Source organism: Lissotriton vulgaris, chromosome 4_1 (genome assembly GCF_964263255.1).
Source record: "Lissotriton vulgaris chromosome 4_1, aLisVul1.2, whole genome shotgun sequence".
Taxonomy (NCBI): Eukaryota; Metazoa; Chordata; class Amphibia; order Caudata; family Salamandridae; genus Lissotriton; species Lissotriton vulgaris.
Window position 1 is genome coordinate 1,402,146,014 of NC_141691.1, and position 26,093 is coordinate 1,402,172,106.

Genomic DNA, 26,093 nt, shown 5'->3' on the forward strand with positions numbered 1-26,093 from the left:
AAGCTCAAATTCAGTGACACATTAACCAGCCCCAAATTAATTCATCTCAGTTGAGGCTGGGCAGGTGTGCTTTCCCCCCATAATCTACAGTGGTGAACCAGAGGGTGCTGTGATGAACCAGAGGGTGGCAGTGCTGAACCAGAGGGAGGGTGGCAGTGATGAACCAGAGGGTGGCAGTCTTGAACCAGAGGGTGGCAGTGATGAACCAGAGGGTGGCACTGGTGAACCATAGGGTGCTGTGATGAACCAGAGGGTGGCAGTGATGAACCAGATGGGGGCAGTGACAACCACCGACAACCTGACCACCTTCAGGACAGCCACCCGCAAACACCACCAATTGATCCGATCCACCAAGAAATCAGCATTCAAGGATCGACTCGACAACAACGCCCATAACAGCAAGGAACTATTCAACATCGTCAAAGAATTTACCAACCCCACCGCAGCCTCAAACGACATTACTCCCTCCCAAGACCTCTGCGATTCGTTATCCTCTTTCTTCTACAACAAAATAGCCGACATACATAACAGCTTTGAGAACATTTCCAATGAACAGTCCACTCCAGCCACCTCCGAACCCAAACCGCCCTCTAATAACCTTAGCGCCTGGAACCCAAACAACACTGAATACACCATCCGCCTAATGAACTCCATCCATTCAGGTTCGCCAACCGACCCATGTCCCCACCACATCGTCAACAAAGCAGACTCCATCATCGCACACCATCTCCGTGATGTCATCAACTGCTCCTTCAACACCGCTACCTTCCCAGAAAGTTGGAAACACGCCGAACTCAGCGCCCTCCTGAAGAAACCCACAGCAGACCCCTCTGAACTTAAGAACTACCGCCCCATCTCCCTCCTCCCATTCCCTGCCAAAGTCATTGAGACAGCCTTCCTTGAATCCAACAACTCACTCGACACCTCACAGTCCGGCTTCCAAGCCAAACACAGCACCGAAACTGCCCTCGTTGCAGCGACAGACGACATCCGAACGCTTCTGGACAACGGAGAAACAGCGGCCCTCATCCTACTCGACCTCTCCGCTGCCTTCGACACAGTCTGCCATAGCACCCTCATACAACGCCTCAGCAACATCGGCATACAAGGAAAAGCCTTGGACTGGATCATCTCGTTCCTCGCCGGTAGAACCCAGAGAGTCCGACTCCCCCCATTCAAATCAGAGGCCACCGAAGTCATCTGCGGAGTACCACAAGGATCATCACTCAGTCCCACCCTCTTCAACGTTTACATGACTCCCCTCGCATCCATCGCACGACAACTCAACCTCAACATCATCTCTTACGCTGACGACACCCAGCTGATCCTCTCCCTCACCAAGGACCCTAACACCGCCGAAACCAATCTTCACGAAGGCATGAAAGAAGTAGCCGAATGGATGAAAAACAGCCGCCTAAAACTTAACTCAGACAAAACGGAAGTCCTCATCCTAGGATCATCCCCCTCTGTCTGGGACGACTCATGGTGGCCATCGGCCCTGGGCACAGCACCCATACCCACAGACCACGCACGTAACCTAGGCTTCATCCTAGACTCCTCTCTCTCGATGACCAGACAAGTCAACGCCGTCTCATCCTCTTGCTTCAACGTACTTCGTATGCTCAAGAAAATCTTTTGTTGGATCCCTACCGAAACAAGAAAAACTGTCACTCACGCACTGGTCACTAGCCGACTGGACTATGGAAACACCCTCTACGCCGGATCCACAGCCAAATTACAGAAAAAACTCCAACGCATCCAAAACGCATCAGCCAGACTCATATTGGACATCCCTCGCCAAGCTCACATTACCGGTCACCTGAAAGACCTCCACTGACTTCCCGTCAACAAGAGAATAACGTTCCGTCTCCTCACCCACGCACACAAGGCCCTTTACAAACTAGGACCCGAATGCCTCAACACACGACTGTCCTTCTACACACCCACCCGCCAACTAAGATCCTCCAATCAAGCCCTCGCCGCAGTTCCGCGCATCCACAGATCCACCATGGGAGGAAGATCCTTCTCCTACTTGGCGGCCAAGACCTGGAATTCTCTCCTCACTCACCTCTGCCTTACGCAGAACCACATTTCCTTCAGAAAGGAACTTAAAACCCGGCTTTTCGATAAATAATGCACCCCCCAAGCTCCTTGAGACCCTCTGGGTGAGTAGTGCGCTATACAAATCCCTGAACCAGAGGGTGGCAGTGGTGAACCAGAGGGTGGCAGTGATGAACCAGAGGGTGGCACTGGTGAACCAGTGGGTGGGTGCTGTGATGAACCAGAGGGGGGCAGTGATAATCCAGAGGGTGGCAGTGGCAAACCAGAGGGTGGCAGTGATGAACCAGAGGGGGGCAGTAATGAACCAGAGGGTGGCAGTGATGAACCAGAGGGTGGCAGTGGTGAACCAGAGGGTGATGAACCAGAGGATAGCAGTGATGAACCAGAGGGTGGCAGTCTTGAACCAGAGGGTGGCAGTGGTGAACCAGAGGGTGCTGTGATGAACCAGAGGGTGGCAGTGGTGAACCAGAGGGTGGCAGTGATGAACCAGAGGGTGGCAGTGATGAACCAGAGGGTGGCAGTGGTGAACCAGAGGGTGGCAGTGAAGAACCAGAGGGTGGCACTAGTGAACCAGAGGGTGCTGTGATGAACCAGAGGGGGACAGTGATGATCCAGAGGATGGCAGTTGCAAACCAGAGGGTGGCAGTGATGAACCAGAGGGTGGCAGTGATGATCCAGAAGGTGGCAGTGGCGAACCAGAGGGTGGCAGTAATGAACCAGAGGGTGGCAGTGATGAACCAGAGGGTGGCAGTGATGAACCAGAGGGTGATGAACCAGAGGATAGCAGTGATGAACCAGAGGGTGGCAGTCTTGAACCAGAGGGTGGAAGTGGTGAACCAGAGGGTGCTGTGATGAACCAGAGGGTAGCAGTGGTGAACCAGAGGGTGGAAGTGGTGAACCAGAGGGTGACAGTGGTGAACCAGAGAGTGTCAGTGGTGAACCAGAGAGTGGCAGAGGTGAACCAGAGGGTGCTGTGATGAACCAGAGGGTGGCAGTGGTGAACCAGAGGGTGCTGTGGTGAACCAGAGGGTGGCAGTGGCGAACCAGAGTGTGGCAGTGATGAACCAGAGGGTGGCAGTGGTGAACCAGAGGGTGGCAGTGGTGAACCAGAGGGTGGCAGTGATGAACCAGAGGGTGGCACTGGTAAACCAGAGGGTGCTGTGATGAACCAGAGGGGGACAGTGATGATCCAGAGGGTGGCAGTGGCAAACCAGAGGGTGGCAGTGATGAACCATAGGGTGGCAGTGGAGAACCAGAGGGTGATGAACCAGATGATAGCAGTGATGAACCAGAGGGTGGCAGTCTTGAACCAGAGGGTGGCAGTTGTGAACCAGAGGGTGCTGTGATGAACCAGAGGGTAGCCGTGGTGAACCAGAGGGTGGTAGTGGTGAACCAGAGGGTGACAGTGGTGAACCAGAGATTGGCAGTGGTGAACCAGAGGGTGCTGTGATGAACCAGTAGGGTGGCAGTGGTGAACCAGAGGGTGATAGTGATGAACCAGAGGGAGGCAGTGGTGAACCAGAGGGTGGCAGTGATGAACCGGAGGGTGGCGCGATGAACCACAGGGTCGCAAACAGGCTGGACACGTAGAAACAACATGGCCGCGACTGTTGCGACCACACAAGTAATTTTGCGTTCCCGAACTTGTAAAAAACCCTCGCGAACTGGCAAAAACCCTTGCGAACACGCAAAAAAACCAAATTCGCAAATGCGCACGAATTCGTGGATTTTGCGAATTGCGAGTTCGCTTTCGCGCGAATTCACGGAACGCGAATTTGCAAATTTCGCCCATACTTAGATTTCGAGTCCCAGACCTGGAACTCAGGTGGGAACAAGTTTACTTCCGGTACCTAGGGATTCAGATTGCTCTGGACAATGCACAGGTAATGGCCATAAAACCTGGATAGGGTCCTAACGGCACTCAGTGACTTTCTGGAATACGTTACAGTTGTCCCTGTTGGGTAGACTTGCAGGGGCCAAAATGGTGATGCTACCAAGATGCCTATACGCACTCCAGAGCTCATCTTGCCCTGTTCCACAACAGATCTTTAAACAGCTCAATACAATTCTTATTTCACTACTGTGGGCTGGTCAGCATAGCAGAGTAGCTCTCACTACTCTGACACGTAGATATGAAGAAGGTGGACTAGAGGCCCCTCTCTTTGATCTATACTACTTAGCGGTTCAGCTCCAGCATGCGTCCCACTGGTTTGAGGAGGGGGACAGCTGGGAAAAGCGACTCCTAGCGGACAGAGTAGACCCAAAGGCCCACCCAGCAGCGCTGATGAGAAGGAGGTGGATTTGCCCTACTTGGTGTGTCAAACTGCAACTATTTGGCAACAATTTGTAGAAAAGGTGCTAAAGCATGCACCCTTTCATAGAGAGCTACCCATGTGGGTACTGGCCCCACTCAGGGACATGACTTCCCATATGTCCTTTCAGGCCTGGAGGGAGGGCAGGTGCGAGGTCCTCGCGGATCTCTACCCAAATGAGACGTTCCTAACATACGAACAAGCCTGTGAGAGCTTTGCACTTTGGCAGGGTCACTTCCTGCAATACAGGAGGATCCAAGACGTAGTGAAAATTACCTGGCCTCAATATCCAGACAGTCCACAGCCGACAAATACTCTAGATGTGATCCTTACCTGTCGCTCTGGCCGCAGACAGATATTGATCCTATACAAGGCCATAAGACGGGATTCAACGGCCAAGCCCCCTTCGTCACGAGCAGCTTGGGCAAGGGAACTGAATATACAAATAGAGGACGGTACTTGGACTGCTATCTGCGAACTTACACACACAGTCTCCTGCAATGCCAGGTTTAAATTGATCCATTATAACTTCTTACACTGCACCTACATTATCCTGGCACAGCTACGATGCATCTCACAAAACAAAAATAGTATGTGACCCAGGTGTGGCACAGAGGAGGCAGACTTTCTGCATCTGGCGTGGGCGTACCCTGAGAGGTGTCAGTTCTGGGCACAGGTGGTGGAAAAGGTGCGAACTAGCACAGGCCTCCCACTACGAGAAGAGCCAATCCAATGTTTGCTAGCCCAGGTACACAAACCTAAAAAACTAAAACTGCCATACAAGATACTGCAACTCATGGTGGTTTTGGCCAGACATAGAATAGCTGTAAATTGGATGGGGCAAAGAAGCATTGATATACCTACATGGCTATGAGATGTTAGGGAAGTGACCCTAGCTGAAGAAACACAAATGAAATTAACTCGCAAGTATGATAATCTACAGGTGGATATCATGGAATGGTGTGAGCTGTGCAGCTTGGCTTCAACTCAGGGATGGAGGGGAGTGACCTGAATGATACAATGCCAAGTGACACCGGTTCAGATGTAGGGGATGACCGGGCTGGGGAGGACTCAGGGGGTCAAGTGTAATGATTGCCCCCCCCTATTGTTTCTAGTAAATATAGCTGATGCCTATAATGTATTTCTTTTTGTCAAGTATGCCACAGCCTTAATTTGAGACTGTGTCCTGATTGGCCTTGGGGTTATGCACAAAATACTGATGATCTATTGTATGCTGTAATGTTGATTGTTTTTTAACAATTATACAATAATAAATAAAGTTTTAAAAAAAGGATTTTGAGTGTTGATAAAACTTTGGGGATCACCATAAAATAATCAGTTTCTGAGGAGAGATAGTCGGTTTAGAAAGTGCTGGGTGAGGAAATAGTAGATCTTCCAGGGTTCTCATATATGTTCCACAACTTGCAAGCATTTGACTGTCTCTTTGAGAGAAATAAAGTGTTGATGCCTCCAGGCATGTGTGGATGCCCATTTTTAGATAGAGTGGCTTCAGAAGAGATCTCCTGGGGGCATCAAGAGAAGGATAGCAGCACAAGAGGTGGGGCCATGATTCGATCCTATAGTTGCATAGTCTGCAGGCCCCCTCCTATCCACATGGGGCCCATTGGTTAAAGTTGATGATACGCAGGCCTAGGAGGCGCATAAACATATTATTCCTGCAAGACAACTGATTCAAGCTGTTTGAGATGTATGGTTGGGGTAACCCTGGGAAATAAGAGTTGTTCAGAACAGACAACATAGTTGACGTTTTTAACAACTGAATGTCCTGCTCATACGCGGTTTGTCTCACCTGCTTGTTTATAACCCTTTTCCAGGCTGCTTAGGCGATGGTGTCCAATTTTAGCTGTGTTTATCAATTTGTAGAGATCTTATAGCCTTTTGTATTTTTGGATTGTATGGGTTCCAGGAACTCTCAAAGGTTTGTTTTAGGCGGACTTTGAGGGTGTTATCTGGGCTTTTAAAACCCTAATATCAAATTTCAGGATGTCGCCCGCCTTGCATGTAAGGCACATGTAAGGCTCAGAAGGCCCAGCTTGAGTCATAATCTTGCCCTACGTATATATTTGGCAAGTTGAAAAACTGGTTTATAAGTCATATATTGGGCGGTGTATGGGCTGGCCACGTTCGTCTCTGGGAAGGCCTGATTCCTAAAGATTAGGGAGGGAAGAAGGGTGGCTTTTATCACCTTTAATATAGGGACAGCTGAGGTACTGCACAGAATCTGATTAAGACTTGTCAGGTTGTGTGTTTTAGTTCCAGCTCTCTTTTTCAGGGCGGCGAGGTGTACTAATGGTCTAGACCAGTGTTTCCCAAACTGGGGTCCGCGGACCCCCAGGGGTCCGTGACACATTCCTAGGGGGTCCGTGGGCAGCAGTTTTAAAAGCACAGCAAAGTTTCTTGTATAATTAGCAGCTTTCGAGCAACAATAAAAGTGTCAAGATAATGCCTGTGATTAATGTACCAGCTGGAGAGAGATTAGAGTTTTGTTCAGTGGCAGCTTTGACTTAACTAATGTAGCACAGAGGGTTAATATGCCTACTGCAAAGAACGTGTAACATGCATTTTAAAAAGCAGTATTTTATGTGCATAGGTTACTGCTTTTGTCACAGATTATTTTGTTATTGTACACTTCATAAGTGACAATCGTAATCTAGCAGAGGGACCTATAAACGGTCATCAAAGAGCTGCTTGCACACTGCATGGTACCACTTAGTAGCTTATGTTTTTACCCAGGCCTTCATCATCCTGATGCTGATAAAAAGGTTTATTTGGGTGGAAATACATTTTGAATGTTAAAGTCAGTGCTAACCACTGTGTTATGTTCTGAATCCTGAGTTTGTGCTTTTCCAGACCAAGCACTCTTTAAAAATGCCTACCAGTATGAAAGACATGTGAATACTATACCTTGTAGTCCCCTTTACCTATGTAACATTTTCTATACCCTGATTTACATGTATGATTCATTGTCTCTATATGTGTGTGATATAAAGAGCGCTGACATCCTGAAATGGTATGAGAGATGCTTTAAAACAAATGAAATACAGGTGACAGAGGGGCTATGGAGACATGAGAGGCACTGTTGGAGGGTGATAATGAGGGAATCATTGAAAAACCCCAACAAAGATTGTTGCATCTTGGTGCATAGTAAGGTCTTCAATTACTATTCTTTAAAAGTTAATACAATGTAATATATAATGAAAAAAGTGTTGTAGAATGCACCATTGTTAGCTAAATATTTTGAGGGGGAAAGCCTCCCAAAGCCCCCTTTGGAGTGGTCAGGCTCACTCCCCGTACTAGGGTGCACTGTGTGTGGAACGGTCTGAAAACATTTGCCTGGGCTACTTTGGGTTTTCAGTCTGGCCCTGGCAGGAGCCTCGTACTGCAAAATAAAACCAACAATTTAAAAGTTAGTCACGCAGCACCAACCTTCCCAATAAATGTTTTCATTTTTTGCAAATTCCCTCAATATAAAATACAAAGGGCCAGATGTACGACCCGTTTTTATATGCGCAAATGGGTTTGCAAACCCGTTTGCACATGCAAAAACCTATTGAGCCATGTACAGAGCCTATTTCGCGAGTCGCAATTTTTTTGTGACTCACTAAATAGCGACTTGCTATTTGGAAGGGACATTCCCTTCCAAATAGCGAGTCTAAAAACCATGTACAAATGTTTTTGCGACCGCAACTTGCAATTAGCACCTACTTCAAGTAGATGGTAATGCATTCGCAAATGGGAAGGCGTTCCCAGGGGACCCAGGGGACCCCCTTCCCCTTTGCGAATGCATGCAAAATTACTTTTTAAGGGCAGGCAGTGGTCCCAGGGACCACTACCTGCCCTTAAAAAATGAATCAAACATTTCATTTTCTTTCTTTCTTTTAAATTCATGGAAAACGGGCTGCATTTTTTTTAAACTGCTTTATTTAAAAGCAGTCCAAGACATGGTGGTCTACTGAACCCAGCAGGCCACCATCTCTGGGAGGGCTGGCATTCTCAATGGGGTTGCAAATTGCGAGAGGCTCATTAATATTAATGAGCCTAATCACACTGTTGTACATTTTATTTAGCGACTCGCAATTTGCCACCAATTGCGAGGCGCTAAATGAAATGGACGTACATCTGGCCCCAAAATCCTTAGTATTTGAGTATTTGTTTTGTGTGCACATGTGTTTTGTTTTAATTACTGTTTAAATATTTGAAATTTAAATAATACAAATTGCTTGGGGGTCTCCGGCTTCCAGTGGGGACTCAATAGGGGTCCTCAGGAGTCAAACGTTTGGGAACCACTGGTCTATACGACTCGCTGAACCATACCCCCAGGCAGTTATACTTGGGTTTGGTTTTGATCTTAGCGAGCCCTATGCTCCAGGTTAACAATTTCTTTTTTTCACAGTGTAATTAAGGACGAGAGTTAGAAACTTGCCCAGTCTTCCAGAGCACATTTGAATGTAACAGCTGGGAGACTGTTGGACCCAAAGCTCCATCATTTTTCATGATTTTCAAGAATCTGGATACCTGGACAGGGGTGGTCAGAGCCTGGATTTCCATTGGCGTATTGTCGTTTGACTCCCTACTAGAAGCTTTAGTAAGGCCTGGCAGGGCCGGGCTGGCCGTAGCAGGCACCAGGCAATCCCCCGGTGCGCCACACGGGTGGGGGTCGTTTTTGTTACAGTGCCGTTTTTGCAGCATAGCTGCAAAATCGGCCCTGTAACAAAATCGGCCGAAAACCGGCCCTGGCAAACAGCTCGGCAGCACCCCAAACCCCCAGGGGTGGGGGGGGCGGCCGAGCACTTTGCCAGGGCCGGTTTGGTTCCCAGTTCGGCCCTGAGGCCTGGGGTTTCACTGCATTATTGTGAGTTAAAATGCCGTATCCAGGCTGCCTCTGAAACAGCATTTCCCCTGCAATTGTTGGAAGATCGTAATTTGTCGATATGATTCCAGAAATGAGTCAAACTTTTGTCTTTTAACATGCTGTGTATTTTTATCCACTCTTTCTGTTCTTTAAGTTTCTTGGCTTCTCATGTTAATTTATTTGTACAGTTTGCATAGAGTAATCATGTTTTTGACAGAGAATGCAGTGGGATTATATTTATGCGAGCGTTTGGCTCTCCTTAATGTTCTTCATGCATTGCCATTAGCAATATTGAAGGGCAGCCGTGGAGAAATCCTCGGATGTCAGCCAGGAGCTCCAAGTCCCATTAAGATGTCTCTTAATTTGGCTATTGAGTCATCCCATCTGTGGTGGTGGTTTGTAAGGGTGTTGTTAATGAAGTTCAAGGTTACTTCTTTGAGTCATTTGCCCACCTTAGCGGTGCCTGAGGTGTCCCATTTGATTCTTCTGACTAGTGTATGGGATTTGGTCCGCGACGAGTGCCCCACTTCTGTGACTTTGAGGGCAACTGAAGCTTGTAAATTTATTATTGCAGTCATGGGGTTGTGGTAACTTTCTGAGCGGATGGTAATCTCCAGTTTAACTATGTGACTTGCCAGAGATGTTGCCGGAGGAAACAATCTATAGTTGAAACATTTTTAAATGTTGTGGGAAAATGTACACTGGAGTCTGGCGACTGTAAGATTTGCATTGCGGAACGTAAATTGCAGTTGTATAATAGGATATTCATAGTTTCTTATTCTTTAGTTTTAGGAGCTGATTTGTCGTTGATTCCCAACCCCCTGGTATTACAGTCGCCTGATAGCAGGATTTCAGCAGAGGCAAACTCTAACAGTAGAGCTTTCAAATTGTTAGTCAAGGGTGCTGCTGCGGATATCTTTTATATTTTAGTTATGTTGTGATAACAGTTAATTAAAAGAAAAGGGAGGTCCATCGTTTGGGTTGAAGCCCCTGTAGTTGAAACAAATTGCCCTGCCTGAAAGTTTTGGTGGAGAGGTGTAGCCGTGCTCTTGCAAGAGTGTTTAATGAAAATTAAGAGGTCCTCAGATGGACGTCCAAAGAGGTTAGACTGAGTTGCCATTTGGAAAAGTGTGTAGTAGCATTAGAGGACTGATGGAGATAGGGCCCAGGTGTCCTGTAGTCAGATAATATCACTTTTGTTCAAATAATCCACCGCAGATTTGGATAAAAGTGTTGACTTAAGCCCAGCCACGTTCAAGGAAGTGATGGTTAATTTGGAGACTGCCAGCTTGAATGAGCCTGGAAAGGGTTTTGAGGGTTCCCGCTAGGAGCGGGATGCTGGCTTGTCGCGATGAGGGAACCCCAGGCAACTCTGAATTTTAAAGTGGCCTTTGGGATTTGACTTGCATTTCACCCGGTGTTGATTATTTATGCATGAGATTTTGATAGAGATTTCGGCTTTTGAGGTGCCAGGGAGCCAGTTATGAGTTGCATCCCAGTACACTTATATGAGGCCTTGCCAGGTCTCCTTGAAGAAGTATTTGCAGATATTTTTGTCGGCAGGGGGTCAAGAGCTCGAAGCCCCAATCTTCAAAAGTCCTGGCTTCCTCGAGAATGGTGTCCCTTAAAGTCTCTCTTGACCATGTAGTGACAGTTTCTTCTGAAGCCTCGATATTTGGCGAACCTTCTTGCTGTTAGGTCGGAGGAGATTATACCCGGGGGGGGGGGGGGGGGGGACATGCTTAAACAGGCGCAGGAGATTGTTCCTGTTCAGAATGTCATGATGGCCTTATGGGCATAGTGTGGGATGAAAGCAAGTTCTAGATGACTGTCAGTGCTATGACGGGTTAACTCCCCAGGTTCTGCGGGAAGGAGTTGAGAAGCCTTGTAATGAAGAAATGTGGGTTTGAGTGGAAAACTGCTCTCCTCTGTTCATCTTTGCCTATCAGTTGGCTGGTAGGTTTGAGGCTGTCTGCTGTCTGCAGGATGACATTTTTAGTAGGTTGGCCCAAGGGAGGTCGAAGGGATCGCATGTTGGCTGTGGCATGTACAGGCCTAACAGACCGCTATCTGTTAAGACGTGTGCCACAACTGTGTTATTGCTTGCGTTTGGCGTATAATTGGGTCCAGTCCCTGCGTTTGAGGCACCCCTTGGAGATTGTGTATTTATGTCTTGAATGGCAGCGCCACTGGGCCGTTGAGGTGCCCCCATGAGGTGAGTTGACATGGGGCTGGCCTTGACTGTAGTAATGTGCAGTTCGGGGACACTAGGTTCAGTGACGTTGACCTTGAGTGCTTTCTGTGTGATTGTCGAGAAGTTGTTGGGCAGAATGTTAGTGGTAATGAGTAGCTCCTTATAGTCAGCGATTTCCGTCTTTGGTTTTGGGATCTGATTAAAGATGAGGTAGTGAGTGGATTGCCCCCCTCTCATCCGGTGTTGACTTGATGAGAGCCCCTGTGAGCCAAGCTCTCCGTTTTGCAAGCTGTTGATTTTTTGACTGTTTTTGGAGTTTCTTTTTTCTGTTTTAGAGGCAATTGGTTTTATTGGGACATAAATGGAGGATTGATGGAAACTAGCTGATGCTAGATTGTCATTCCTGTGCTGGTTTGGAGCCAGCGAGTCCAGTAAAGCCATCGGGCTGGAAATGCTGATTGGAGTAATTCCAGCTTTTAGGTACCAAGGGCTGATACCTAGTATCTGACCAACAGGGGAGGTTGGCTTTTTGAATCTCGGAGAGGAGGGGTGTTGCCTCTGGGAGGGGGCGATGTGTCATTGATTATTACACATGATGTCTGAGATGAAGCGATCCCATTTTGTACATTTTGATAAGGGTTTCTTCCACAGTGGGTGTTATCCTTAACACTGGCCAGAAGCAAGCGTAGTATTTATCGAAGGGACGAAAGTTTGTTGATTAATGGTGAACAGGCACATGTATTAATGGCTTCCGGTAGCCTGATGGTCTTTTCAATTTTACTTAGCCTAGTCAAGTCAAGTCAAGTCAATAAATTTGTATAGCGCGCTACATACCCAGAGGGTCTCAAGGCGCTTTAAGAAGGGTGGGGGATTACTTGTCAAATATGCCTATATCAGGTAGGGTTGAAGCAATTGTTTTAATAAGATCAGTATGAAGATCCATCTTCTGTGATTGCCATAATAGTGCTGTAGCAATGGAATCGTGTTTGATGTGTAAAGAAGCCAGTGAGACCAAATTAGGACTTGTAGGGCCCACTGACATAAGTGGTTACTTGTCTGCTTGTGTTGGGCTGTGGAGACTATAGTGGGTCCCAGTGTTGAGACCCAATGTTTGAGCCAGGAAGGCCCCAATTCGGGCTTCCTGGGTAGCTTGGAACCGGTTAGATAGATTTCTTGGTTCAAGGGGGCTTTCCCTCCTTGTCTTCTTTGTTGGCGCTGGGGAATCATTTAGCTCAGTTATAAAGGCACCCAGATAACAGCCCACCGGAGTTGAAGTGGGCTCCAGAGACGTATAGGCTGTTTCTGGTTCAGCCTAGCACTTGAGTTTGAACATAGACTGGGGTTTAGGGGTTTGACTTTAGGGTTCTTGTTGTAGACTCTATGACAGAGGAATCTCCTAGGCAGGGGGACTGGTCTCTGTTTGTGTCTAAGACATTGTCGGGTTCATTGGTGACCCTCCAGAAGAGAAACAAGGCTGATGAGGAGGCTCCAGGTTTACCTAAGGCTTGGACGAGCAGGGTCGAGAGGTTTCAAGACATGACCCGACAATGGAAATGGGAGTGGGAGTCAGTGCCTTGATCTGGGCACCTGGGCATGGTTGTACAATAGCAGGTGGAGGTGAACTTACTGGGGTCTGGACTTGGATCGATGCCTTACTGAAAGATTTGCTGATCAGCACTTGTGACGCTTGACCTCCAGGTAAGGCTAAGCCCTGCTACTAGGGCTCCGCGGGCAGGACCGATATAGTATCGGCTCGAAGAGTGGTGCCCTTTCTCAGGGGTAGCAGTTTCCTTGCAGGCATGACCGCTTGGCCTTCGATATGGCCAGCTGGCCTTTTCCAGTGGAAGGCTGTGATGATGTTTGATTGATTATTTGTGATGGACTATATTAAGGCACAACGCCTTCTTGCTAATCCCCTGAGTGACCTACTTGATTCCCTGGGACTTCCTGGACCTTCTGTGTTCTTTCTTTACCCTCCAGGTCCCTTCTGCCTCCGTGTTCTTGCTTCTCCCTCCAGGTACCTCCTGCCTCTGTCATGTGCGGCAGTATGCAGAGTCTGGTAACTATGTGGGGGGGGGACAGCAATTGGACGGAGGTCAGCAGGGGGAGATATCCACTAAATGCTGAAAGCAGGCCACACCAGTATAGGGCCAGGTTGCTTTGTCCGGGGGCCCTACCGCCTCACCATATTACTTCTACCACCCCACATATCTGTGGTGCCTCTCTGGCTTGTGGCTTTGACCATCTTCAGGCCTCAGGTTCTTGCCGCTCTATACAACCGGGCTACACACCAGCTGCTCACCACACCACCGGGCTGATCCCACTGCTCTCTGGTTCCACTCTCAGCAGGCCAGCTGCTCAGCTGCCCAGATAACTTGGAGAGGCTTAAGGCTGAAGGCTGGAGTTTGTATGTGAAAAATGCTGGCAGTCTTTTCTGTTCAGAGCCCTCCTTTTTTACTGGTGATAGGTGAAGTGGGTAGATAGGTCTTCCCCCTGGGGAGGAAAAAGTGTCAGGAGGATATAAAGTGTTGGAGGATGTAAAGGCTGAGGCAAGTACAGAGTGGGAGAGTCCCTCACCATTCATGCAAGCAGCACCGGCCTAATGCCGGCCGTTTCCGCATGGATGGGAGAGAGGAGCCGCAGGACTTGCCCGTCTGCCTGCCCCACGACGCAACGTATTTGCTCTGCTTGCCTCACTTGCATCGTCACCTCTCCACTCACGGCCAAGTCCTTGGCTGCGGTAGTCCTTCCCAACTGTCCGCCTCCGCTCGTCTAATCAGCGGTCGTTGCAGCCCGCGGCAGCTCACACCATCACTTCCTCTGGAAGATTCCACAAATGCTAACTTTTCAATGTTTGGTTTTATTTTGCAGTATGAGTCTCCTGTGCCTGCCACAGCTGGACTGGAAACACAAAGCAGCCCTGGCAAATGTAGTCACACCAGTCCTCGTATGACGTGCACCAAGTGCAGCTATTGAGTCTGACCACCACAAAAGGGGCTTTGGGGGGCTCTCCCCTCACAAGAAAATTAGGGAAAAATTTAACATTCTACAACACATTTGTCATTATATATTGAATTGTACTAGCTTTAAAGCATAGTAAATAATGGCCTTACTGTACAACAGGATACAACAATCTTTGTTGGGGCTTTTCATTGATTCCGTCACTATCATCCTCCAACAGTGACTCTTACCTCTCATAGCCCCTCTGTCACATGTATTTCATTTGTTTTATAGCACCTCTCATACCAGTGTAGGGTGTAGGAGCACTTTACATCACACACATACAGAGATTATGAATCATACAAGCGTAAATCAGTGTATAGAAAATGCTACATAAAGCAAAGGGGACTTAAAGGTATAAGATTCACGTGTCATCCATACTGGTAGGCATTTCTTTAAAGTACTTGGTCTGGAGAAGCAGAAACTCAGGATTCAGAACATAACACAGTGGTTAGCGTTGACTTTAATAATTAATAACAGTTTATTTCTACCCAAACCCAGGGGTAACAAGCAACCTCGCAGCCTCTGCAGTGCGAGGGCCTCCCAGTCTTCAGTAGGTGAAGGGGCCCCCCTCAGCTCTTCGGCAGATGGCTGGTGTCTCACTCTCTAAAGCAGCTGCAGTCTGCTGTCTGCTGTGATATCTTGCTGACCCAGGACTGAAGAGAAACAAAGTAACAAGTTACATTGTTTCTGTTCAGCCAGTGCCACGAGCCAGGCAGGAAAAAGGATATGGGTGGGGGCCCTCAGAGTTACAGGCCTGGGATGTGCATTTAGAGGGATCTCTGTAAGTAGGCTTGTTAACCCAGTGATCAGGGACATCTTAAGGAATTTGGGAACCCAGGGCCAAATGGATTTTGGAGGCCCTGTTCAGAACAGTTTGAATTTCTGATCCTGTTTCAGCTCTATTATGCCATCTTTGGCCAGGTCACTGAAAATGCACAGACTCACTCATCCAAATTCTAAATGTGTTTATTTCTAAAATTCAGGGACAGTGATGTGTGTTTTCAATATTGTAACACAGCAGCATCTCACCAATATTACTGCAAATAATCTCTTGAGACCCCCTCCCATTTCTCATACATGGGGTCTGGCTTTGATCTAAAAGAAAAATATTTATGGATGTTTGATGAAACATTAACACGATATTTGTCTGCAAAATACCTGTAATACACTCTCACACATAACCCACATTAAATATAAATTAAAGGTAAACTGTATTTAAAAGAATTTGTTTAAAAATGTGTCAAAGTCATCTGGGAAAGACTCTGCAGAACAGAACTGGCTCTGTAAGGGGGGTCACTTGAAAGGCAGGGGCCCTGGGCCAGAGTCCACTTTGTCCAATGCGTTAAAACGTCTCTGCCAGGGATCTTTCTGCATGGGGTGGAGGCGGGAGGAGAGAGGGGGTTGTTGTGGGGAACCAACTTTGAGGCTGGAGTTAGGTGCAGTTTTGCTGTAGCTCATTCCTGGCATCTATCGGATACTCTGCTGTAGTCTTGTAAACATGGAAGCATATGATGTTGGATGAAAGCGACACAAATAGAAAAAAATAATAATAATCGCATTGATTGTTAGACTTATTAGTTAGGGCCGCTAGAGTTATGTTAAAGTGGAAGAATGATTATGCAGAAGGTTTCATTCTGTTCTCTGTCAAGACATGGCAAGTTATTCTGCACGATGCCGGGCATTCTGCTGAAGTATTATTTTGCAATTTTAACACAGAGTGCTTTAACAAATGTGGTGCTTTTTTGTAACTTTTGACTTACACGAGCTAGTAAATTTTTTTGCCGAAATAAGCAAATTATTCAGCCGATGGTAGTTTATGTGACAAGTACGGTAAATGGATAATTACACAGGATACACATAATTCTGGTGGCCTTGATAGAAATGCTTCTTGTAAAATAGAACGCTAAAATATGCATATGGGGAATGCGAGAGCACTGCACATGTAAGTCTTTTCTTTTCCGATTCCTTTCTAGCACTCGGTTCGGCGAGGCTGCTTGGGAAACTGCGTCAGAGTGCCTTCTGAATAACGTTTGCAGACAGTCCTCCGTTAATCAATACATTCATTGCCATTTCAGACGGTGCCACTACGGCAGTAAAGGGTTAAGCGGAGTTATTTATCCGCACCGCTGGGGTCCACAGTCTCAGCTTTGTCGAGGTTTTCAGAAGTTCAACCCTACGGTACAGTCCCCCGTGCAGGCGCGAGGCTGGCCCTTTAAATCACGCAGCTTCACTGATAAACAGGGCTGTGCTTCCTGCAGACTGCACATGACAAAGCATGCCTGTTGTCCCCGCTTCCCTGCACACCCAGAGCCCACCCACCCCCTGGTGCCAGCACAGCCTGGCAGGCCTCGGACCCTGCACATCAAAGCCCTCCCATGGTGCAAGCACAACCTGGCAGGCCTCGGACTCTGCCCACACCGAATCCAGGAGGCCCACCGGCAGGACCCAGCCCAAGCCCTGGCGGGGCAATAATTGCTGCTGCCTTGGGCCCTGCATGGTCCCCGCTTGCTCCTCCACCTGAGGACCATCTGCCGTGCCCCCAGGTAACACCTGCTGCTTTGAAAGCGTGGGTGTAGCGCGTTGCACCAGCCGAGCTGTTTCAGAGCACTGGGGGGTGAGGGGGAGTTGGCAGTAGATGAGAGGATAAGCGGATGGCAGAAGAGAGAAAAGTTTGAGCGTAAAGTAGCCATGCCCCTTCCCTTACCAATACCTAGCAAGCCCTCTCCCGACCCTGGCTTTTTGGTACTCTTTGCAAAACCAGAGGCACAACTAATTCAAATCATGCACACACGTGCCCCAGCCTTGCACAAACCTGCATGCACACATGTGATCCCACCAATGAACGTCTACCTTCATACACCCACATGTCCAACCCATGAAACCCTACCTGCATGTACCCATGTGTCTCAGCTGTGCACCTACTTGCATACATCCACGAGTCCCACCCGTGCACCTACCTGCATGCACCCGTGTGTAGTTTCAGTGCACCTACCTGCATGTACCCACGTGTCCCACCCATGAACCCCTACCTGTGACTGCACCCCACGGCCACCACTTGTGGTTCAAATTTATGGCGTGTTCCCTGCCTACAGAGAGCAGGAGACACACTTTGTGCCCCAGGTGTAGCTCCACCCTCACTCCTCGGCGTGAGAGGTGCTACCCACACACCCTATGCAGGCCCGTATCAGTAACTAGGAAGTGCTTTTGAGGAAAACCGGATGACGGCCAATCAACAAAAGCCACCCAGGCACCAGATGCAGGGGCACCGAGCCGCTCACTCCTCATCATCCACAGGGTTTAACCCCTTGCCCGGAATTCCGCTCCTGTGTGGCACATTCCGATCGCGGGCGTGGTCGTGACGGCCCCTGGCCGTCATCAGCACACGAGCACTTTTGCGCGTACATTGGACGCGAGACATCAGGAGTTCCCGATACAGTGAGGATAGTTGCTTGTAACACACTTAGATGTCGGTCCGGTGTCCAGTAGGTGGCGCCAGAGAACCAGAGAACAGACTACAGACTGAGGAGAGCGAGCAGAGTGCTACCAGCGGCGGATTGCGGCGGCGGTGATCGTGAACGCCAAACAAAAGCGCCGAAAAGCCCCAGAGGAAATCGGAAATTGCTTCAATACCTGAACACGAGAATCGGCGGTTCAGCGGTGGTGAGGCGGTGGTGATGAGCCGCGGAAAGAACAAAGGAAGTGGACGAGGGACCTGGTGACCTGGTGAACTCGGGTGAACTCGGGCTGTTCCGGACGTTTTGGGAGACGCCGGTATTTCCACCACCCTTGAGCCCGCGCCTGTCCCGACTCCTACGATCTCCAGGGGCACACGAGCCTCCATGGCTCTTTTTTCTTTCTGTTTATGCCTCACCTGCCTCACCTCGCTTTCTCTGACGAGCCTGTGAGCAATCCAGCAGGCAAATAAGCAGACGGGAGCTCAGAGCCCACAGCCCAGAAGTGAGGTGCACGGAGCAGATCACAGAGAGGAGAGTGTGCTAAACCTGCCAACCTGCACCACCTGGACAGCGAGAGAGAGGACTAACAAAGACGTGGACCCCGTGGTCACTGTGGACACAGGTCACGCACCACGGAGTTGAGGCACTGTGGCGCCGTGGTCCTCCCAATTATCTTTTGACTTAGATAGCCACTCCTCAGCTGAACCTTCCAACTGGCTTCATCACAGCATCGCAGCATCGCAGCACTGCTTGTTCCGTAAGTGTTACGCAACGCAGCGCAGCGCTTAAAGCATTAAAGCATAAAAAGCTCAAAAAACATAAGTGACGCTCTTTAAAGTGACGTTCTTTAAAAAGCCACGAAATTACAGCCGAGAAGAAGTGGCATTTGCACGTCAGGTGAGGGGTGCCGGGGGGTGTTTTCTACTGAAAGGACAGCGCAGCGTTGGGTTACGCCCTCCCCCCCCCCTTGGCTGACATCAGCTTCTTTAGCCATCATGAGATCAGGTAAAGAAAGAAGAAGTATTTCTACAGTAGTGAGCAATCCGAAGAAGAAAAACAAGCTACTTAATGCCTCCTCCGACAGCCTAGAAAAACTATCAAGGCCAACAAAACCTGGCACAAACACAGAAGACAACTTCTTAGTTACCCTTATGCATGAAGCTGAGGGTCCAGAGGGATCAGCTCTAGGTCAAACAGACCAACAAATTCATAACCATCAAAAATCAAAAAAACCTCTTGTACAACCTAAAATTTTCTCCAAGTTTGCCTTTGTAAAAGATGCTGGGGCCGTGTTAAACCATATGAGCCCCTCTCAGAAGGGCCTTCCCTCCCCTTTGCTTCCGGAAATAATCATCTTAACAAAACACGACGTTGCAGACTCGGCAAGAGCCCTAAAACCGGCTTCGGTATTGGCGAGCCATTTGGTCAACGAAAGTCCACCTAAACCTTACAGAAACTCAACGCCTAACTCAGTTACAGTAGCAAAGAGCCTTCAATGTTCTGAAACCGACGGAATTAATCCCAGGTGGCAAAATAAAAGCTTTGAAGTGAACAAGGACACAACCGTGATAAGAGAACATAAAGAAGATGAGCCAGCAGATGAGCCTGATGATCAAGACAAAGAGCATTCTCCCAACGAGCAGTTAGAACAGTCATCATCGCTAAACCATTCACTCCATGCCACCTCAGCTAAAAAATCACAGCGGGAGTCCCCTGATTTGGCTTTGGAGTTAAACAGTTCACACCAAGCAAATCATCCCGGTCCGAATACAACCCAGTATGTGCCAGCAAGTCCCGTACACACCGCTGCATTGGAGTCAAACATCTCACCTCAAATGAGACTCTCGGATTCAACTATAACTCAGCACTTAGAGTCAGCATTAGCAATCAGCGCATTTCCCGTGATAATTGAAGAACGGGAGATAAAGGCGGAAACACCTGCCCATGGTAAAGGTGCCACGTTCCCTCATGATACAGAAACCAAAACGGTTGATTCCCCAAAGACTCTGAACACAGAAGAGTGCGGGCTCTGGGCATCACTGTTAAACACCATGAACCTCACGACAAAAGCAATGGAATATCACTCGGATAAGATGGATATCCAATTAAATCTGCTAACCCGACTAACGACCCACGTCATCAACATCGACACCAAGCTACTAGATCTGAACGTGATGATTAAAAAAGTTCAATCAAAAACTACAATTAACCCACCAAGCTGTACTTGTTACTCAATCATTGATACATTATCATCTTTACCAGATGTAATGAGTGAGCTCTTAACTGATATAAAATCTATAAATGACTCCCACAGAGCAGCATGGGCAGCAGCAAGCAAGGAAAGAATAAACCCAGATTGTGAGACAACAGAGAAAATCCAATCGGCGGCTATTCCCATTGCTACAATGGTCTCAAACAACTCAATTAATCACCCTAAGGAACTGAATGTACAGATCCCACAACAAACGGGAGGGGCACATAAGCTCCGGCACGACGAAAACCAGCAGAGATCAACCAGAGAGGCATCCGACATCGGAGAAAGCAGGGAACACACATGCAACAAACAACTGTCGGCTAAACAAAGAAGGAAAATGAAGAGAAAAGGGAGAAACAAGATGGGCTCTATAAGTACATACTTCCCACAAGCAAACAAACTGCTGCAGGAACAAGACACAGAACAAAGAGGCACTAAGGACGATCTAAGCAAAAGGGCAAGGCAAAGCCCTCCAATATCCCCTACTCTTATAAGCCCAGAGGAAATGTCTGCCAAGAATATAGCAACAGACGCTGATCTTATAAGGGGCTCAGCTGAAGAAGCTCGTGTACAAGTTGACTTAGGGGCGACAAGCAAGTATTCAAAAAACCCCTTCTACATCGAGTCAATGAGGTTACAAAATGCGGACAACCTGGTGGTACAATCAACAGGAGGAACTAATCCTTGGAATTCCGCCATCTGTATCTCCACACCAGCAATGAAACAAGAACATCACACAACTGCGGACAAGGTACCCTGTATTCAGAGAGAGCAAAACCCAGGTTCAACCCATAGTACAGCCCTAGAATTAACATTGGGGCAAAGGCAGGACAACAACAAGCACGAACCCCGTGACCCCACTGCCATCTTGGGCCAGCTGACGTAACCCCGTGATCCTACTGCAAACTTGGGTCAGCTGACGCAAAGTGAGCAAGCCCCCTCAGTCTACAGCAATTGCATGAATACAGCACGGGTGTCAACAGCCAACTCGGGCCCGCCGGACCAAAGAGAGCCATACTCCCAAGAAAGCTCTCATGAATACAGTAACTGCAAAAGCATAGAATGGGCATTAAATCCCAAACAGAGGCAGGAGGACACCAACCACGAAGAGCCCAAAATAATACTCTTCATTCCTGACTACAGATCCAAAGGGCGCGAAGATATTTTAAATCGAAGAAATATCTTACGAGTGTTGAACTTTATTACATCTTTAGCTACGCTAACTACTCAAGACTTGGAGGCTGTCGAATTCATCACTCTCAAACATCTTTCTGAGCAGGAAATAACAAAAACAACCTGGAACTCTGGAGAATTAGTGAAAAAAATCTTAAGAGATGAAAAGCAATTAAAGGCATGGGGGATTCGAATCAAACCATTCTACAACCCAGGCTACCCAGCTCCACTACTCCGCAATCTACAAGAAAATGCCAACTTGAATTTAAGCAAACACCGTCCAGATATTCCCACAAAATCAATATTGAGAGGAGCACGAGGATGCTCAGTCGAACGAAAGGTAGATGCACCCCCTATGCAAATAACCAACGGTCTTCCGACCCAAAAACAAAAATGGGACTGGATTGCAAAAACAATTAACTTCAGACAGTGCAGCCAATGACAATCTGAAGAACGAATTGGTACCCCCTCAAATACAAATCGGTCGCTTAAATTGTGTTCTTGGAACATAAACGGTCTAAGAGCAAAAATCACCAACAAGGATCTATTGCTATATTTTCAGCAGTATGACTTAATACTGTTACAAGAAACCTGGTCAGCAGAACCGCTCCATCTTCAGGGATTCAAAACATACCACCTCCCAGCAAGGAGAACCTCAAAATTTGGCCATGAGAAAGGTGGTTTAACGATCTACACTGCGATACAAACAATTAACCACGTAAAAGAACTTCTAAATAAAAATATTTCGGGAACTGAAAACGGGATCACTGCAGTTCAGCTGGAAATATCAATACTGGGTTCCAATAGGCAAGAAGTTATCCTGGTTAACACCTATCTGCACCCAAAGGGAAAACAAAAGGGGGCCACTGCCCTGGTGACAGAACTGAACAAACTAATAACGGTAGTGGATAATCCGAACCTTATTGTCTCAGGAGACTTTAATATGTTCCTTTCAAAATCATCAGGGAAGAACTATCCAATGGAAGACTATTTGCATGTCAGGGGGATTCTACCTCTGGAAGTGTGCCCCTGGGGCAAACAAACTAATCTATCAAAAAGCTTAACAGAAGATCTAACCAATTTGGGTCTGATTGCGGCAAATGGGCGAACACCGGGGGACCGTCCCCAAGCAGCAACCTTCCACAACTCGGTTACATCATCGGCGATCGACTACACCTTCTTGTCTTTTTCACTGTTCGCATTAGTACAAGATTTTAAAATCGGAATATCTGACTGCAGTGACCATCTCCCGCAAGAACTGTCACTGAGGGCACAAGGGACAGCGCTAACACTTTTAGCAAATGGCCCAAAGCTGACGACCTCAGCAAAACACAACAGAATTAAGTGCAATACTAGCGACCCAGTACGATTAATGCAAGAAGCAAATATGTGCTGGGAAAGTGCTGCTGAGCTGAACGATAGCAAAATACTCGCCTGGGAGTCCTTCTTGAAATCCTTTGGCCTAAAGAACACTAAGCAGAACGTTGCTATAGAAAATAGGGTACGGACAAGCCAAAACAAAACATCATCTAGCCCGTCAAGCAACCCAAAAAATTACTCTCAATCCTCTGTAACGCCAAATCTAAGGGCAGTAAAAACAGCCATCAACAGAACACTTCGCGAGCTGCGGAAAGCCGGGAGCGACAATGACTTAGCATCTAAACTGAGATCACTAAAGTGTAAAAAGAATAAAATCCTGTGGCGAATCAAACGAGAAGCCGCGGAAAAAACATGGGCAAAACTACTCTACGATTCAAAAAATAATAACAGTGCAAGATTTTGGAAAACTGTTAACAAAATAGATAATCCGAATGCCCCTGGAGTGAACTCCCACATCACAGAGGCATCCTGGGTAAACTATCTGTTCCAACACTTTAATGATGAAGTACCAAGCATGGGCCACCGAAACTCGGAACTCTGTAAGCCGATCTCAATGGCCCTCAAGCCCCTAGCTGCTGACACCGACTTCCCAAGTTCGATTGACCAATTGAAGGGACGAATTGCAAAAGGACGGAAAGAGGGAGCCCCAGGCCCAAACGGAATCCCTCCCATTGTCTATAAACAAGATCCAACCTATTGGGCGGAACAATCTCTCCCGCTCTTTGAAGAAATCTGGAAGGTTGAACAAATTCCGTCCTCTTGGAGGGGTTCAATAATAGCTCCAATCTATAAAAAAGGCAACAAGAATGAGGCTAAGAACTACAGACTGATAGCTCTTATAGACATAGATGCAAAATACTTCTCAGGGCTGCTCTTGGAAGAACTAACCTCCTGGGCGTCAACCAAAAAATTAATCCCCATCAACCAGACTGGTTTCCAAAAAAATCTAGGGACCTCGACAAACATCTTAGCCCTCTCCCTGCTGATGGATGCCGCCATCAAACACAAAAAACCATTATATGCGTGCTACATCGACTTCTCAGCGGCTTTTGATAGCATTGATAGAGGGAAATTGTGGTAAAAACTTTCAAAGTGGGAGGTGGACAACAAATTGCTCAACTTACTGATCTTACTACATTCAGATACTTGGATCCAAATAAAACTGGGGGCCGGCAATTGTTTATCAAAAGAGATCTCGACCACAAAAGGACTGAAACAGGGTTGCGTCCTCGCACCGACCCTGTTCAACCTTTTTGTGTCTGACCTTTCTCAAGATCTGGACAACTGCAACCATCACTCCCCAAAGCTAGGGGGGCTTACACTGTCGAACTTATTATATGCAGACGACCTGATACTAATCAGCCACACCCCAGTAGGCCTGCAACATCATATTAATACAACAAGTACATTCTCGGATAAAAACGGCCTGACCATAAACATGGACAAATCGAAGGTGATGGTTTTCAATCAAAAATCAAAAAAGCAAACATTTCAATGGTCTCTGTACGACTTAAAAATGGAAACAGTTAAGGAATACAAATATCTGGGGATAACTTTTGACTCCAACGGCTCATTCCAGCGGCATGTAACAACAATAAAAAACAGAGGGACTTCACTGGCCATCGCTTTAAAAAACATTAAGAATAAAATAGCGGGCCCAAGCTTAATCCCCTTGCTGGATATACTGCGCGCAAAATTACTACCATCAATAACATACGGCAGTGAATGCATGAGAGGGAGAGATGAGGTCACTCTAGACAATGTGGTCAGTAAAACACTCCGAATACTCTTCTCACTCCCCCCCTACACCTCCCCAGCACAGTTAAGGTTGGAGTTTGGTTTACAGAAGCAGCAAATAGCACGTAAAGGTGCATATGCTAAATGCTGGCACAAAATAAAGAATGCTGAACCTGACTCCTTGAACGCCCACCTTTGGAAAGAGCAAGAGACAAACAAGGGATCCCCCGCAACAGTGTACCTTCAAGCAGCTATAAAATCCCTCGCACTGGAAGACCTGTGGCACTCGAGCTGTTCACACAAGTGCTTCAAGCGCCTTGTCAACAAGTCAGTAAAAATTCTTTCCATGGAAGAAGACAAAGCCGCCCTAACCAGGAGATCACATGGGTGGTTTGTGATCCAAGGTTACACTAGCGCCCTACCTCAGCCATACCTCAACCTCAGCTTCTCAAGGAAGGTGAAGGAAGATTTCCTGCGGCTGAGGATGGGGGTAATTCCGTCAAAAGTGCATCTTCCCCCATGGAAACGCTTGGAACTGAACTCCAATTGCAGGCTTTGCGAATATCCAAAGGAGGACGTTCTGCACTTGTTATGTAGCTGCAAAGCTCTAGACAGTGCTCGAAGCGGCAAATTAACACAGCTCTGGAACCAAAAAGGTGTGCGAACTCGCAGGCAAGCCTTGCTGATCAGCTTCAAGGGAGAAGATATTCAATTAGCCTGCAGCCTAGTGCGCTTCATGAAAACAGTTAACACAATCCAAAACCCAGAGGACAGCGATTGAACTTGACTCAATAAGACTCGCTTCTGCATCTCAAGAAACTCTCCTTTGATTAACAAAGACTCAGTAAATCTCAAAATGCTTTTCTCTTTTACAAACACAATGCGTTGCATCAGTTTGCACGATTCTTTCGTCCATATCTTTTACCCTCTTTTACTGTTTTAACTTTTTTTGTAAAACTCTTTGATTATGTATCTACTCCAATGTTTTTAAGAGTCATTGCAAAGATTTTTATTAATCACGCAATAAAGTTTATTATTATTACGAGCACTGTGTGCCATGACGGACGGGAGCCGTCACCAGCACGCAAGGGGTTAATAATCATACGACCTTCCTGTTACTGGGTCGAAAAAGTTGTTCAGAAGACAGCCATCCAATCGTTGGCCTCTCTGTAGAGCACACAGAGCAATTGGTCACTGTTCCAGTTGACATTTTGTGTAATGTTTGCGCTGGAGATACACAGCTGTCTAAAGGCTGATAAGGCAAAATAAAATACAGTGTTTATAGGTGAGTGGTTGCGTTGTGTCTTTGAGCAATTAAAACACTCTTAAGATCACTACAGCTCCCACAGGTTCAACAATTTCAGAATTAAAAAAATCGATAGTAATTATTTACAGCAAAATAATTGCTGTTACTTATTTATCTTGAAGAGCTAAAGATCATTGATAAAGCCAATAGTCCTGTCTGATTGTAGGTTTTCAGTGGTGTTATATATCTGGATACAAGTACAGAAAGCTCAGAGAGGGACCAAATACCGATTAGTTGGCCCACTATCAGAATTACAGAAATTTTGTTTACTTCTTTAAGTCACACCCTTAATTACATAGACCGCCCCCGTTTCAGAGACCCCCCTTTATTTGCATCCCACGTAAA